Source organism: Miscanthus floridulus, chromosome 6 (genome assembly GCF_019320115.1).
Source record: "Miscanthus floridulus cultivar M001 chromosome 6, ASM1932011v1, whole genome shotgun sequence".
Lineage (NCBI taxonomy): Eukaryota > Viridiplantae > Streptophyta > Magnoliopsida > Poales > Poaceae > Miscanthus > Miscanthus floridulus.
In genome coordinates this window covers 20,542,316-20,556,249 of record NC_089585.1, presented here as the reverse complement: position 1 = coordinate 20,556,249, position 13,934 = coordinate 20,542,316, and the positions used below count along the sequence as shown (strand labels likewise).

Sequence of the window (13,934 nt, the reverse complement as noted above, 5' to 3'; positions counted from 1 at the left end):
CCTTTCCCTGCCCGCTTCTTTTTCTGTGCCGCCTCAATTGACTTGGTGAGAGTGCGGTCATAGTCTGATAACGTTGATTTGGACGGCTTACGAGATTCCCGCTGTTGATGCTGGTAAGAAGTCACCTTTTTTCTTAAAATATCCGGAGCTACGAAGAAGTACGGTTTCTCTGGGTTTCTCCTTGCTTCTTGATTCATTTTAAGTTTGTCATAGAATCTAGACATGTCTTTTTTATATGCATCAGTTCCTTCTTCCTTCTCTTCAGATATTATTTTGGGAATAGCCCTTGGTTTCACGGTGGCTTTCTTTGCAGGCGGGGACTGATTCTTCGTTTGAGGGGCTGGCCTCTTGCTAGGCTTCTTGGTAGGCGGGGGCGGGGGAGGCGTTGGAGACCTCCTTGGAGGTGTTGGCAGCGGCGTTGGAGACCTCCTTGGAGGTGTTGGCAGCGGCGTTGGAGACCTCCTTGGAGGTGGCGGCTGTGGCGTTGGAGACCTCCTTGGAGAGGGTGTGGATGCAGCCTCGTCTTCCAACACAATGTCATCATACAGAGCACTATGATGATCTGGCGATTGAACAATTGGATTTAGGTTGGGGGAGGATCTGCTACAAAAAAAGGAATGACATATTATTATGAGCAGATTGTTAATTATTTAAGCCAATACAAATTAATGATGTAGTGTTTTCATCCGCACGTACCTATGGTGAGGTAGTTCAGAAGGAGGTGGAGCCGACATCCCTGGAATGATGATGTAGCGCTTGCGCCATAGAATGAATGTCTTCTCCGCTTCTCCTAGAGTCTTCTCGCCATCACCTCCAGGAATGTCAAGAGGCAAATCACTAAAACCTTTTTCAGCTTTATCTACCGAGATGGTGGCATATCCTTCTTGGATTATATTCCCATGAATCCTTGGTGTCTTGGTTCGGTCGATAGGATTAACAAGACCGATAGCCACCTTGATTGTGGAATTCTCCTTCGGAATGTGTAGCTCACACGTTGTACAAGGTTCAGTGACGTCATCCACAGGGAAGCGCAGTCCTGTGTCCCCTTGATTTGGTATCTCCATGGAAGCGCAGCTGCTTTTCAACTGAACAGATTGGCTAATGTTGATTCCTGGCTCTGATGCCTGCTTGCTTGCACTCACTGCTATTTGCACTTGCCTTTTGATTTCCTCCTGCATTCTCGCTTCAAGGTTTTTTCCCGCTCCTGTGCTTCACGCACCGCTTCCTCCAACCTCTGGAGCCGGTGTGCCTCTTCTTCCTTCTTTCTCTGGCGACTTCTGTAGGAAGGTCTGTCCTGAGGGAATCCATGCTCCCACGAGACACTTCCTTTGCCTCTAGTTCGGCCACCATGTTCAATAGTCCCGATGGCGTATGTCAGCTCATCCTTCTCTCTGTTGGGCCTGAACTCACCACTAGCAGCAGCTCTCTGAGCATAAAACAATCTTTCTGCTGCTTCTTGCAGTCTTGCGCCATAAACGCACTTCCCTGTCTCCTGGTCTAGTGTTCCCCCATGAGCGAAAAACCAATTCTTTGCACGTTCTCCCCACTCGAGTGATTCTGGTCTGATACCCTTAGCAAGAAGGTCTGCTTCCATTTTGTTCCACTTCTTAATGGCAGTCGGGTAGCCACCTGATCCCAAGGTATGGTGGTATGTCTTCTGTTGGGCATTACGTTGGTTCTTTATCACCCGACTCACACCCTCTTCTGAAGTCTTGTACTGTACAAACTCATCCCAATAGGGCCTCTGCTTTGAGATCGGGCCTGGGACAGTAAAATCTGGTGCTATGTTCTTCTTGACATACGTCGTGTATAGGTGTTTCTTCCAAGTCTGAAACTGGGTGGCCATCTTCTTCATTGCCCAATCCCTAACTCGCTCCTTCAATTCATCACCATCTATTATATCATCATAATCATCTGTTTGGAGCGTGAAATGTACCAAGACATCATTCCAAATTAACGCCTTGTCACGATCGGAGACAAAACTGATATGAGGAGCATTGGTCTTCTTCTTCCATTCACGGGTACTAATCGGGAGCCGGTCCCGTACAAGGTAACCACAGTGGTGCACAAATTTCATTTTATTCGGCCCCCCCCGGTTCTCCTGTATCCACATTGAACTCCGAGATGATGAAGCGACCCTCCAATGGCTTTTTGGGACCTCGAACATTTTTACTCTTCGTTGTAGTTGTTGATGTCGATCCAGAGGGCTACAAAACATAAACATTATTTTTAATGTCATGAGCACACATAAGACATATGATAATATATATATATATAGCTAATAATAAAAAATATATACTTGGCCAATATGTTGTTGCTCATTTTGTTCAAGAGCTAAGTACTGACTCCCGTCATCTACATCCTCTTGCACGTTATTTTTAGCACCATCATCGCCGGCAACTTGAGTGCCAGTGTTGATCAAATTCATCATCAACTCCTCCTCATCCATATTTCTCGGGTCAGCCATCTAGCTTCAAAAAACAAAACCAATATATAGTACGTCAAATCTTTGCTTATTACATGCGTAAAATCTACAAACAATATGCATTATTAAATCTTGCCCCTCGATCACGGACGCAATTCGCCACACTAGGACGAACTACGTCGGTACTAGGGCGAATTAGGGCACGAGAAAGGGCGGTGTGACAAGAGTGGCGGTGCTCCACTCCGCCGTATATATGTCTGTACACATGGGTGAACGAGGGCGGCGGTGCTCCGCCGTATACATAGAAACGCATGGACGAAATGCATATGAATACAAATGACGTATATATACGTGTCGGCGCGGTGGCCGGTGTGCTGACGACGATGACGTGAGGCGGGCCGGCGTGCTGACGACGACGACGACGTGAGGCGGGCCGGGGCGGTGTCGGTGCGTGATGTTGTGATCCTATGTACCATGTGATCAACCATGTAGTCATTCATCATATGAGAAAATTCTATGTTAATAATATAAGTATAAGCCATTATGAAATGTAAGTATACGTGTCTTATTGCTCATATAACCATTACTATTTCCGAAATGATAAGAATTTATTTTCTTCTTCTACAGGCGATCTCTGATGCTATGATATAAAGTTTGAAGATAGTCTTCCCGGAAAAAAATATGTAATGCTCATATTACTTTAGCAACATTAATATTTATTATATCTGTATATTCAAAGTTCACAAATGAAGAAACATGTGATATTTTTGATAAACTAAAAAACGCTTAGTTTATAAACTGGGTATCAAAATTGAGTTCCTATTTGACCATTATATATCCTACAACAAATCCTTCAAAAAAAAGACCCTACATGAATATATTTGGATAAAATTTCGTTAACAAACATTGATCTATGAAGATAGAAAAAATTCTTCTATTGAAACTGCATCTTGAAATAATGGCATATCATATAGTGATGAATATATGGCGGTTGATGGGCTGGATCATTAGCGGATGGTTCGTAGCGTTGTTTCCAAATAATATATAGCGTGTTTATTATACAAGCCATGGATTTACATCGATCTAATTAATTTCTAAAATAATTTCATTGGTGATCCTTAATTATACTTGTCATTTAGAGTTCCAAATATTCAAAACTTGCCTTAAGATATGTTTTTATTTAAAATCATTTAGAGTTCCAAATATTCATTTTTAGTTTCTATAGATTTTGTGATTCAAAATTTGGAATTTTCAATCGACCTCGACCGTTGACATGGCTTACACCAAAGTTGTAGTTTTCGATGTGATCTATAACTCGGCAGTGGAGGGCTCGGACGAATGTACAAAGAGATCGACGAATATATCACCTCGAAGCTCGGCAGTGTACGTACTGGAGGGCCTCGGGCCGGCGCGGTGGGGCAACGTGCGGTGGAGGGCCTCGGGCGCGGAGGAGGGCGCGGTGGAGGGCCACGGGCAAGCGCGGAGGAGGGGCACGGGCGCGCGCGGTGGAGGCCGCACGAGGAAGAAGACGGCGGCGCCGGTGTCACGGAAGGCGAACCGACGCGGCGCGAGGTCGAAGAAGAGGCCGGGCGGCGGTGTTCGACGAGGAAGAAGACGAGCAGATCGATCTGCCAGGCGCTGGAGGTTATATAGCAGAGGAGAATTACTCCCGGTGCCAGCCACCAACCGGGAGTAAAAACCCTTTACTCCCGGTGCGTATTACCAACCGGGAGTAAAGGTTCCTTTACTCCCGGTGCGTGTTACCAACCGGGAGTAAAGGTATACCTTTACTCCCGGTTGGTAACACGCACCGGGAGTAAAGGCTTTTTTTGGCGGGCCACGAAACTGCAGCCCACCTTTACTCCCGGGTGGGCTTCCCACCCGGGAGTAAAGGTGGCCTGCAGTTTCGTTTCCCGCCTGTTTTAAGCAATAGTCTTGTTAAATACAATAGAAATGCAATAGTTTTTATTAAATACATAGTAAATTAAATAAAAGGCATAAAATTATTTTGTTAAAAATATGAATTTTATTTTTGTTTATTGCACATAGGAAAAATCGATAACCTAACTTTTTTTATTTTTTGTTAGAATTATAAAACATAATGTAACTAATATTTATTATTTCGTTAATGCAAAAATGTAGTGTTTAATTAAAATTATTAAAATTATTGGTTTTGGACAGGAAATTTGTTTTCACATCATTTTAACGTTAATATTTTAATTTTTCATCACTCAGTATCCTAATTTACCTTTTTGAGAGAGAAATCCCACCAAATCAAACATTGATTTAATTTGAAATATGACATAATAAACATCTGAATTCACAATTATTACATAATATCTCAAACACACACTATATTAAATCACTATATCATCAAGTGGGCACAGCAGTGAACTTCTTCTTTACGTATGTCCCTTGGTTATGATCGCTTCGTAACCATGGAGTGTCCTCATCATTTACCAAGATGCTAGGGTCTTTGTTCACTTTGAAGGGCGGAATTCGGTCATCCTTTTCATATTCTTCTGACATGTCCGACTTGTCCTCAATTCCCACGATGACTCTTTTCCCTGAAAGAACTATGTGGCGCTTTGGCTCTTTGGTTGAGTCATTATCGTTTTTCCCTCTTTTTGGTTTGGTAGACATATCATTGACATAGAACACCTGATTCACATCCTTGGCAAGGACGAATGGTTCGTCTTTGTACCCAATATTACTAAGGTCTACTGTTGTCATTCCATACTCGTTGTCTACTGTTACTCCGCCTCCGGTCACCTTGACCCATTGGCACTTGAACAATGGGATCTTCAAAGTAGGTGCATATTCTAGTTCCCATATTTCATCTATGCGTCCATAATATGTCTGCTTATTCCCATTCGGGTCTGTGGCATCTATGCGGACACCACTGTTTTGGTTGGTACTCCTTTTATCTTGGGCTACTGTGTAGAATATGTTCCCATTTATCTCGTACCCTTTGTATGTGACGATATGCCATGATGGTTGCATAGCCAATAAATACAGTTGCTCATGGATGCTCTCATCACCTTGACATTTTTTTCGCAACCAACCGCCGAAAGTTTCCATGTGCTTATGCGTAATCCAAGCTTCAGTCTTGCCTGGAAACTCGGATCGTAAGAGATCCTTGTGTGTCTCAATATACGGATCTACCAAAGAGGAGTTCTGTAGAACTGTGTAGTGCGCTTTATTGAAATAATCATCATCCGTACCAATATATGTTTTCCTCCCTAGTGTCCCCTTTCCGCTTAGTCTCCCCTCATGTCTCGATTCAGGAACACCAATCGAGTCAAGGTCGGGAATAAAGTCAACACAGAACTCAATGACCTCTTCTGTTCCATAGCCCTTGGCGATGCTTCCTTCTGGGCGAGCACGGTTGTGAACATATTTCTTTAGGACTCCCATGAATCTCTCTAAGGGGAACATGTTGTGTAGGAACACAGGACCGAGAGTGAAAATCTCCTTGACTAGGTGAACTAGGAGGTGTGTCATAATATCAAAGAAGGAAGGAGGGAACACTAACTCAAAGCTGACGAGACATTGAACCACATCATTCTGTAGTTTAGCTAGATCAGTTGGATCAATTGCCTTCTGAGAAATTGCATTGAGGAATGCACATAGCTTTACGGTGGCTAGACGTACATTTGGAGGTAGAATTCCTCTTAATGCAACTGGAAGTAATTGCGTCATGAGAACGTGACAGTCATGGGACTTTAAGTTACAGAATTTCTTCTCTGTCACATTTATAATACCCTTTATATTCGAGGAGAATCCAGATGGTACCTTGATGTTGTTTAAGCATTCAAACATGATTTCCTTCTCCTCTTTGCTTAGAGTGTAGCTAGCAGGACGTAAGTAATGGCGTCCATCATCTGTCTTCTCTGGATGCAGGTTGTCTCTTTCTCTCAAACAACGCAGGTCCTGTCGTGCTTCAAATGTGTCCTTAGGCTTTCCATACACACCCATAAAGCCTAGCAGGTTCACACAAAGATTCTTCGTCAGGTGCATCACGTCGATCGAGCTACGGACCTCCAGGACTTGCCAATAGGGTAGGTCCCAAAATATGGACTTTTTCTTCCACATGGGTGCGTGACCGTTAGCGTCTTTCGGAATAGGTTGGCTTCCATGTCCTTTTCCAAAGACGACTTTCACATCATTGACCATATCGAGTACATCCTCACCGGTTCGGTTGCGAGGCTTGGTCAGGTGGTCTGCTTTCCCTTTAAAATGCTTACCTTTCTTTCTTACGGGGTGATTTGCAGGAAGAAATCGACGATGGCCAAGGTACACGACCTTTCGACATTTTTTCAAGAATACACCTCTAATATCACCGAAGCAGTGTGTGCATGCATTATATCCCTTGTTTGACTGTCCTGAAAGATTACTTAGAGCAGGCCAATCATTGATTGTTACGAACAACAATGCTCGCAGATCAAAGTGTTCCTGTTTGTACTCATCCCACACACGTACACCTTCTTTATTCCACAAAATGAGAAGTTCATCAATAAGTGGTCTCAGGTACACATCGATGTCATTGCCAGGTTGCTTCGGGCCTTGGATGAGCACAGGCATCATAATGAACTTCCGCTTCATGCATAACCAAGGAGGAATGTTGTAGATACTTAGAGTAACAGGCCAAGTGCTATGACTACTGTTCTGCTCTCCAAAAGGATTGATACCATCTGTACTTAAAGCAAACCTTAAGTTTCTTGCGTCATTTGCAAACTCCGGGAATTCTCTATCGATTGCTCTCCACTGGGACCCATCAGCAGGGTGTCTCAACATATTGTCTACCTTACGGTCTTCTTTGTGCCATCGTAACAATTTTGCATGTTCTTTGTTTCTGAACAGACGTTTCAAGCGTGGTATTATAGGAGCATACCACATAACCTTGGCAGGGATTTTCTTACGTGGACGTTCGCCCTCAACATCACCAGGGTCATCTCGCCTGATCTTATACCGCGACGCATGGCATACCGGGCATGCATCCAATTTCTCGTACTCTTTGCCACGGTATAGGATGCAGTCATTAGGACATGCATGTATCTTCTCTATTTCTAGCCCCATAGGACAGACAACTTGTTTTGCTTCGTAGGTAGTGGCGGGCAATTCATTGTACTTCGGAAGCATCTTCTTTTGGATTTTTAGTAACTCTCCAAATCCCTTGTCAGATACACCATTCTTTGCCTTCCATTGCAGCAATTCTAGTGTGGTTCCCAACTTTTTCTGCCCTGCATCACAAGTTGGGTACAACAATTTCTTGTGATCTTCTAGCATCCGCTCGAACTTGATCTTCTCCTTTTCACTTTCACATTCTCTTTGTGCATCACGAATGACCTGACAAAGATCATCAGCCGGCTCATCTTCTGCGGCTACCTCTTCTTCAGCTTCTCCCATTGCAGTATCATTGAAGCACGCACCATCAGGAATAATATCATTGTCGTCCCATTGTTCTTCTTCATCTTCTTCCATTACAACACCGGTTTCTCCGTGCTTTGTCCAACAAATATAGTTTGGCATGAAACCCGACTTGAACAAGTGTGAATGAAGAGTCCTTGAGCAAGGATATTCCACCGTATTCTTACATATGGCACATGGGCAGCACATGAAACCGTCGCGTTTGTTTGTCTCGGCCGCACGTAATAAAGAATGCACGCCGTCAATGAACTCTTGTGAGCGGCGATCAGCATTATACATCCAATGACGGCTCATCTGTATTACATGACATAAATATCATATTAAAACCTAGATCATAATTAATTATTTATACAACATGCGTGCCACCACAAAAGATACAAATTTATGAAAGCATCGCTACAATGTAGACAATCCCAACTACCACTAAAAGAACTAAAGCTAAAATACATTTCAGGAGCACAAGGATTTCGCGACCAATCTCAACTAAAACAGACAGATCCCCCGATTGTGCAACATCTTTGGGCTTCTTCGACTGGATCACTGCCTCATTAGCCGCCGTATCTGCCTGTTGTGCAAGATATTTTTGCACGAGTTCAACATACTCTTCCTCCCAGTAGAAGCCTGAACATCGTCCACTGCCATCCCACTAAAATTAAAACAAAAAACTAGAACTTTAATCACAACCATCATGAAAATAGGTATAAACTAACCATAATCATTAAATACGATAAAATAACTCACATTGCGATCCGGACACTTGTAGAAGATACGATCCTTGTTGGGACCCTCCTTCTTCACTCGGTACTCCATCACAATCTTCATCTCATCACGACACTTGCCGCATGGAATGAGAGGAAGGCCCGGCCTAAGTCGCTTTGGAAACCCATGAGAGGCCGAGGACCCGGAAGCAGTTGCCATCTACTCTCTATACTCATTTTTTAATACACTATAAATTTCTTCTTTTATAAACAAATAAAATTAACAAACTATAAAATTATCTAGATCTCTAAACAATGATATTTTTAATGGTCATTGTGTTCTCGTCTTTTACTGCGGCAGGTAAGTAATTCATATGATATTTCCGCAAATTAACAGAAGAATGGGAATGTACACACATAACAGACTACTACGACAATATCGGGACGTGTGAATAAATAACCATCCGTACTAGTTGACCTTGCTTACGTGATCATCTCGGCGAGCATTTCTCCACCGGACAGCACCGTACTTGGTCAAGGAAGAGCTCCGATTCTATGAGGAAGGGAACACGGTCTCCCACGACCGTTGTCGCTCTCCCTCGTAGAATCAAAGCTCCTCCTTGATGTCCGTTACCGCTCGACAGAGAACATGCTTGCCGAGCTGAACACGGTCCGCAAGTTCAACTAGTACGGATTTTCTATAATTTTCTAACTATTTTCTAAGTTTTTATTTATATATACTACGTTTAGGTACGGTGATTGACAGACTACTACGACGATATCGGGACATGTGAATAAATAACCATCCGTACTAGTTGACCTTGCTTACGTGATCAGCTCGGCGAGGATTTCTCCACCGGACGGCACCGTACTTGGTCAAGGAAGAGCTCCGATTCTACGAGGAAGGGAACACGGTCTTCCACGACCGTTATCGCTCTCCCTCGTAGAATCAAAGCTCCTCCTTGACGTCCGTTACCGCTCGGCAGAGAACATCCTCGCCGACCTGAACACGGTCCGCAAGTTCAACTAGTAAGGATTTGCTATAATTTTCTAACTATTTTCTAACTTTATATTTATATATACTTTAACCTTCTTTCATGTAAATATGCAAGCTTAAAGTGATTTTGAGCTCAAATTGCTTACAAATGAAAAAAAAACCACAATAAAGAACCATAAATATATATAGTGAATAAAATGGTATAAGAAAATGGTAAAAAATGAGAGTATGAGATTGGTAACCTTTACAACTGAAGAATCGACGGAGGAATCGAAGAATGGATGGAGGAACAATGGAGGGAGGGAGGAAGCAAGAACACTACTGCAGTGAGCTTCAAAATGTGCTGAGCTCGGGCTCGGGGAGGAAGGAGGAGACGGCCGATTTATAAAGGGAGAACATTTAGTCCCGGTTGATAGATCCAATCGGGACTAAAGGTAACTTTCCAACCCCGGGCGCAGCCACGGCCCGGGAGTAGACCTTTACTCCCGGTTGGAGCCACCAACCGGGAGTAAAAGTATACCTTTAGTCCCGGTTGGTGGCTCCAACCGGGACTAAAGGTCCCTGCCACCTCTGTCTGGCGCAGTAGCCGTTGGGCAGGAACCTTTAGTCCCGGTTGGAGCCACCAACCGGGACTAAAGGTATTTCTAGTCCCGGGGGCAAAAAATTCCGGGACTAGAGCCCATTTTGGCCGAGGATCAAAGGTCTGTTCTCTACTAGTGTAGGCCTCTGGTGGTCTGGCCTCGGATGCTCGCTCGGCAACACATGCATGACATTTCGTCTGGATTGATCTCTCTCACTGAAAGCCCAACGTCCACGGTCCCGGCGGTGTCCGAAGAGGTGGATCTATCGACTTGACGACTTGCGCGTGGACGTACGCATGCAGTGCAATGCATGAATCAGAGCCGACGGCAGTTAGCTGTGCGCTCGACGTCAGGGCATTCATGGCTGTCAGTAGGTTCTGCTGCCCTGCTCACCTGCCGTGTGCCCAGGCGCAGCAGCTAACAGGCCCAGCTTATTAGTTGCGCACCAGTAGCTGTGAGGTCGTGCGTGCAACATGGACGCGCATCAAGACCCGGCGTCTCCAGATTGGTTGCCACAAGAGTAACACATACGACGACGCGGTGCAGCCTAACAAACCCAGACCAGACCATCATCGTCGTCTATCAATGCATGTGGGGAGAGCTGCACCTGCATGGCTGCACTGCAGATAATTGGGCCTGGATGGATGGATCGATTGTCCGGCCGGCCTGCCTGATGGTGCTAGCTCTCCTATTCCTATTCCTATTCCTATCTATCCCCTCCGCCGACCTAATATAACTCTTTTGTTGGACAGCATGTCGACGATTCGTCGGCAACTAGTTAGGTGCGAGGTTGTTATTCGAGCAGCAACAGCAACAGATGGATCAGTAGCTAGCTATATAGATCTGGAGATTTTTTTTTTATTTTTAATATTTTTTAACTATTTTTTAAAACCAACTCTGTTTTTTTTTTAAAACTAACACTTTTGGACGTGCCTGTTTGCACGGCGTGGCTAATTCACGCTGCCGCGCCATGCATGGCGGCTAGCCAGGGGGCAGTCAACGGCTGCGGCAACCACTGACGTGGCAGGTCTGACGCGCCACCCGTCACGGCGCGGTGGGCCTGCCGCGCCACGCATCACGGTGTGGGGCTGCCACGCCACGCATCATGCGTCACGTCAGACCCCTTGTTCCCTCTCTCAGTGTCTCTGTCCTTAGACGAGAAAACGTGCCGCCGCGACTCCCGCCCACTGCGCCACCGCCACGCCACGCCCGCCGCCGCCGCGCCCACCGCCGCTGCGCATGCCCGACGAGGCCACGGCCGCCACGGCCACCGCGCCCGACGCTCCCGCCCGCCGCGCCCGCCGCTGTGTGCCCGTCCTCCCTCACTCCATCTCCATCTCCCCTTGTCTCGTTGCCTCCCTTACTGCTACCGCTGCCCCTCCATCTCCCCACTGCCGCGCGCCACCTGTCCTCGTCGCCGCCCCTCCATCTCTCCGCACTGTCTCGAGCCGTGAGGGACATTGCTGCGCTGCCCATCGTCGTCCTCCAGAAGGGGGGATTGCCACCGGCCAGCCGGCCATTGCCTCCACCCTCTAGAAGTAGGCCGCTACCGGCCGTCCATTGCCGCCGCCGGCCATCTCCTTTCCATTGGTGGATTGTGGTGACCCATAATCTTTGTTGAGGTAATGCTCTTCTGCATCTCTGTCATTTTTTTGCTAGGGTTAGGATTCAAATTTAGTTTGACTGCATCCATTTGAAATTTGAACCAGGATGGGGGATCATCATCCACAGTACCCCATTCTTGAGGTGCACTATGACAAGGACCACCGAGCCAAGCACCTGTTGGAGCTTAAGAAGGACTTGCTACCTCTTAGACTACGCACACACCAGTCGTGCTGCTAGGACGAGCGAAACTAGCCGTACATTCAGCGTGCCGGCTTCCTTGAGATCGTCTGGGTCTTCAACACTGGGCTACCGATCCTCGACCTTGCACTTCTCACTATTACTGTCGATAGGTATGATTTGATACACGTTTGGTGAAGTACAAAGCATTGATTTATGTCATTATTTGAATTAAAAAACTTATTGTATTGAATTAAAAACCCACAGGTGGAGGCCAGAGACCCACACCTTCCTTCTTCCTTGTGGCGAGATGACTATCACGATGCAGGACGTGAAGATGATTCTGTGTCTACGGTTGGGGGGGGGGGTCTTCCAGTGACTGGGATCCTTGATAACGATCACTGGATGAACTTGGTGGAGCAGTTCTGTGACAGAAGACCACCCGAGGACGAGGATGCTAAGAGAGCAAAGTAAGAATTTCTATGTTCCAAACATTTATCATTTTGACACCAACATATGCAAGTCTTTGGTTGGTCTCTTATATCACAAATATATGTTATGGTCTAAGTCTGTCGTTGATCTACATATTCTGTAAATTATTTTGCTATTTAAATGGAGGGTGTAGTACATAACTTTTATGATGCGTATTGTCTTTGTGTAATTTAATGTTTATTTTTGTTCCCTCAGCTCTTATGTAATTGTCCTTAAAAAATTTCAGAAAAACATCCGGTGTTAGTTCAGTCTGGATAACAGAAAACTTCGGGGCGCCGCTGCACCCAGACGCTCCAGAGCAGGAGATCAAGAGATATGCTAGGGTATGGTTGTGGCACTTTTTAGGCGCCTTCCTGTTCTCCGACGCGTCGAGTAACACCATCAGCTGGGCCTTCCTCGACATACTGAGCCGGCCATGGGAGAATATAGGAGCATACAGCTGGGGCAACGCGGTCCTAGCATGGATCTATCGTCAGCTCTGCATTGCCTGCCGACACAGTACAGGAGGTGCCAACCTAGGAGGTTGCTCCCACCTACTACAGGTTTGGTGTTGGGAGCGATGGCCAGTCGGGAGGCCCGTTGTTCACGGTTTACCTGTAAGTGCATCGATTTTTTATTTTCCTCAAACTTGATGCCGCACTTGTGACTGACTATCCTATTCAATGCAGGCATGGAATCACATGGATGTAGGACCGACTGCTCTGTACATCTGGCAAGAAGCGGAGGTAGTTAGAGGGAACACGAAGTGGTGGTATAGGAAGTACTCGGACATGCTAGACGTCTTGACACAGCACCAGGTAACGACCACTTTAATACTGCTAGTCGGTGTTGTTGCTTTTTTATTGTTCCCAAAATCAAACTGTAGTTACCTAACTTTCAGGTGAATTGATGTCCTTGGTCCAGATTCGAGCTAGAGGGATACCTGAGTCCTCGCACCGAGGAAGAGTCGGATGGTGGCTTTTTAATGGGCCACTAATTTTTTTCCACATGGTCGAGATGCACTATCCTATAAGGGTGTATATGCAGTTCGAAAGATTGTAGTCATGCCAACCGCCACTGTACACAACCAACAGAATGTTGCACGAGTGCGACGACTATAACATAATAATTTAGCAGTCATGTGCATACTTACAACCACTAACTTACGTTAAACTTTTAGGTACGATCGAAGGAACATGTACAAGGAGAAGAATTAGGCCATGACGCACGCGGGGTACGTCCATGACTAGGAGAATAGGCAAAGGGTCCTGATCGCCGAGAAACCGCCGCACGACCAACGCAACTTTGACCGCTACCTACAACGGTTGCATAGGAGTATCCGCACACATATGTAGGCCTCCTACACTAACAAGTCAATTGATGAGGACGAAGACGAGGATGACACCGCTGATGCATATGACGAGGCGACAAGGATGGAGACGCAGCTTCAGAGAGCCCCGCTACAGAGATACGTGGTAAGAAATTTGAATTTCAATACAATTGCACGTCGGCGTTCCTATAAATTATAGTAATACGAACTTACCTCGATT

General features: G+C 45.6%; 1 pseudogene; it reads left to right on the top strand.

The window, feature by feature from the left end:
• The first annotated feature begins 12,223 nt into the window (after window positions 1–12,223).
• LOC136460322 (serine/threonine-protein phosphatase 7 long form homolog) lies at window positions 12,224–13,518 on the top strand (annotated as a pseudogene).
• The last annotated feature ends 416 nt before the right edge of the window (window positions 13,519–13,934 follow it).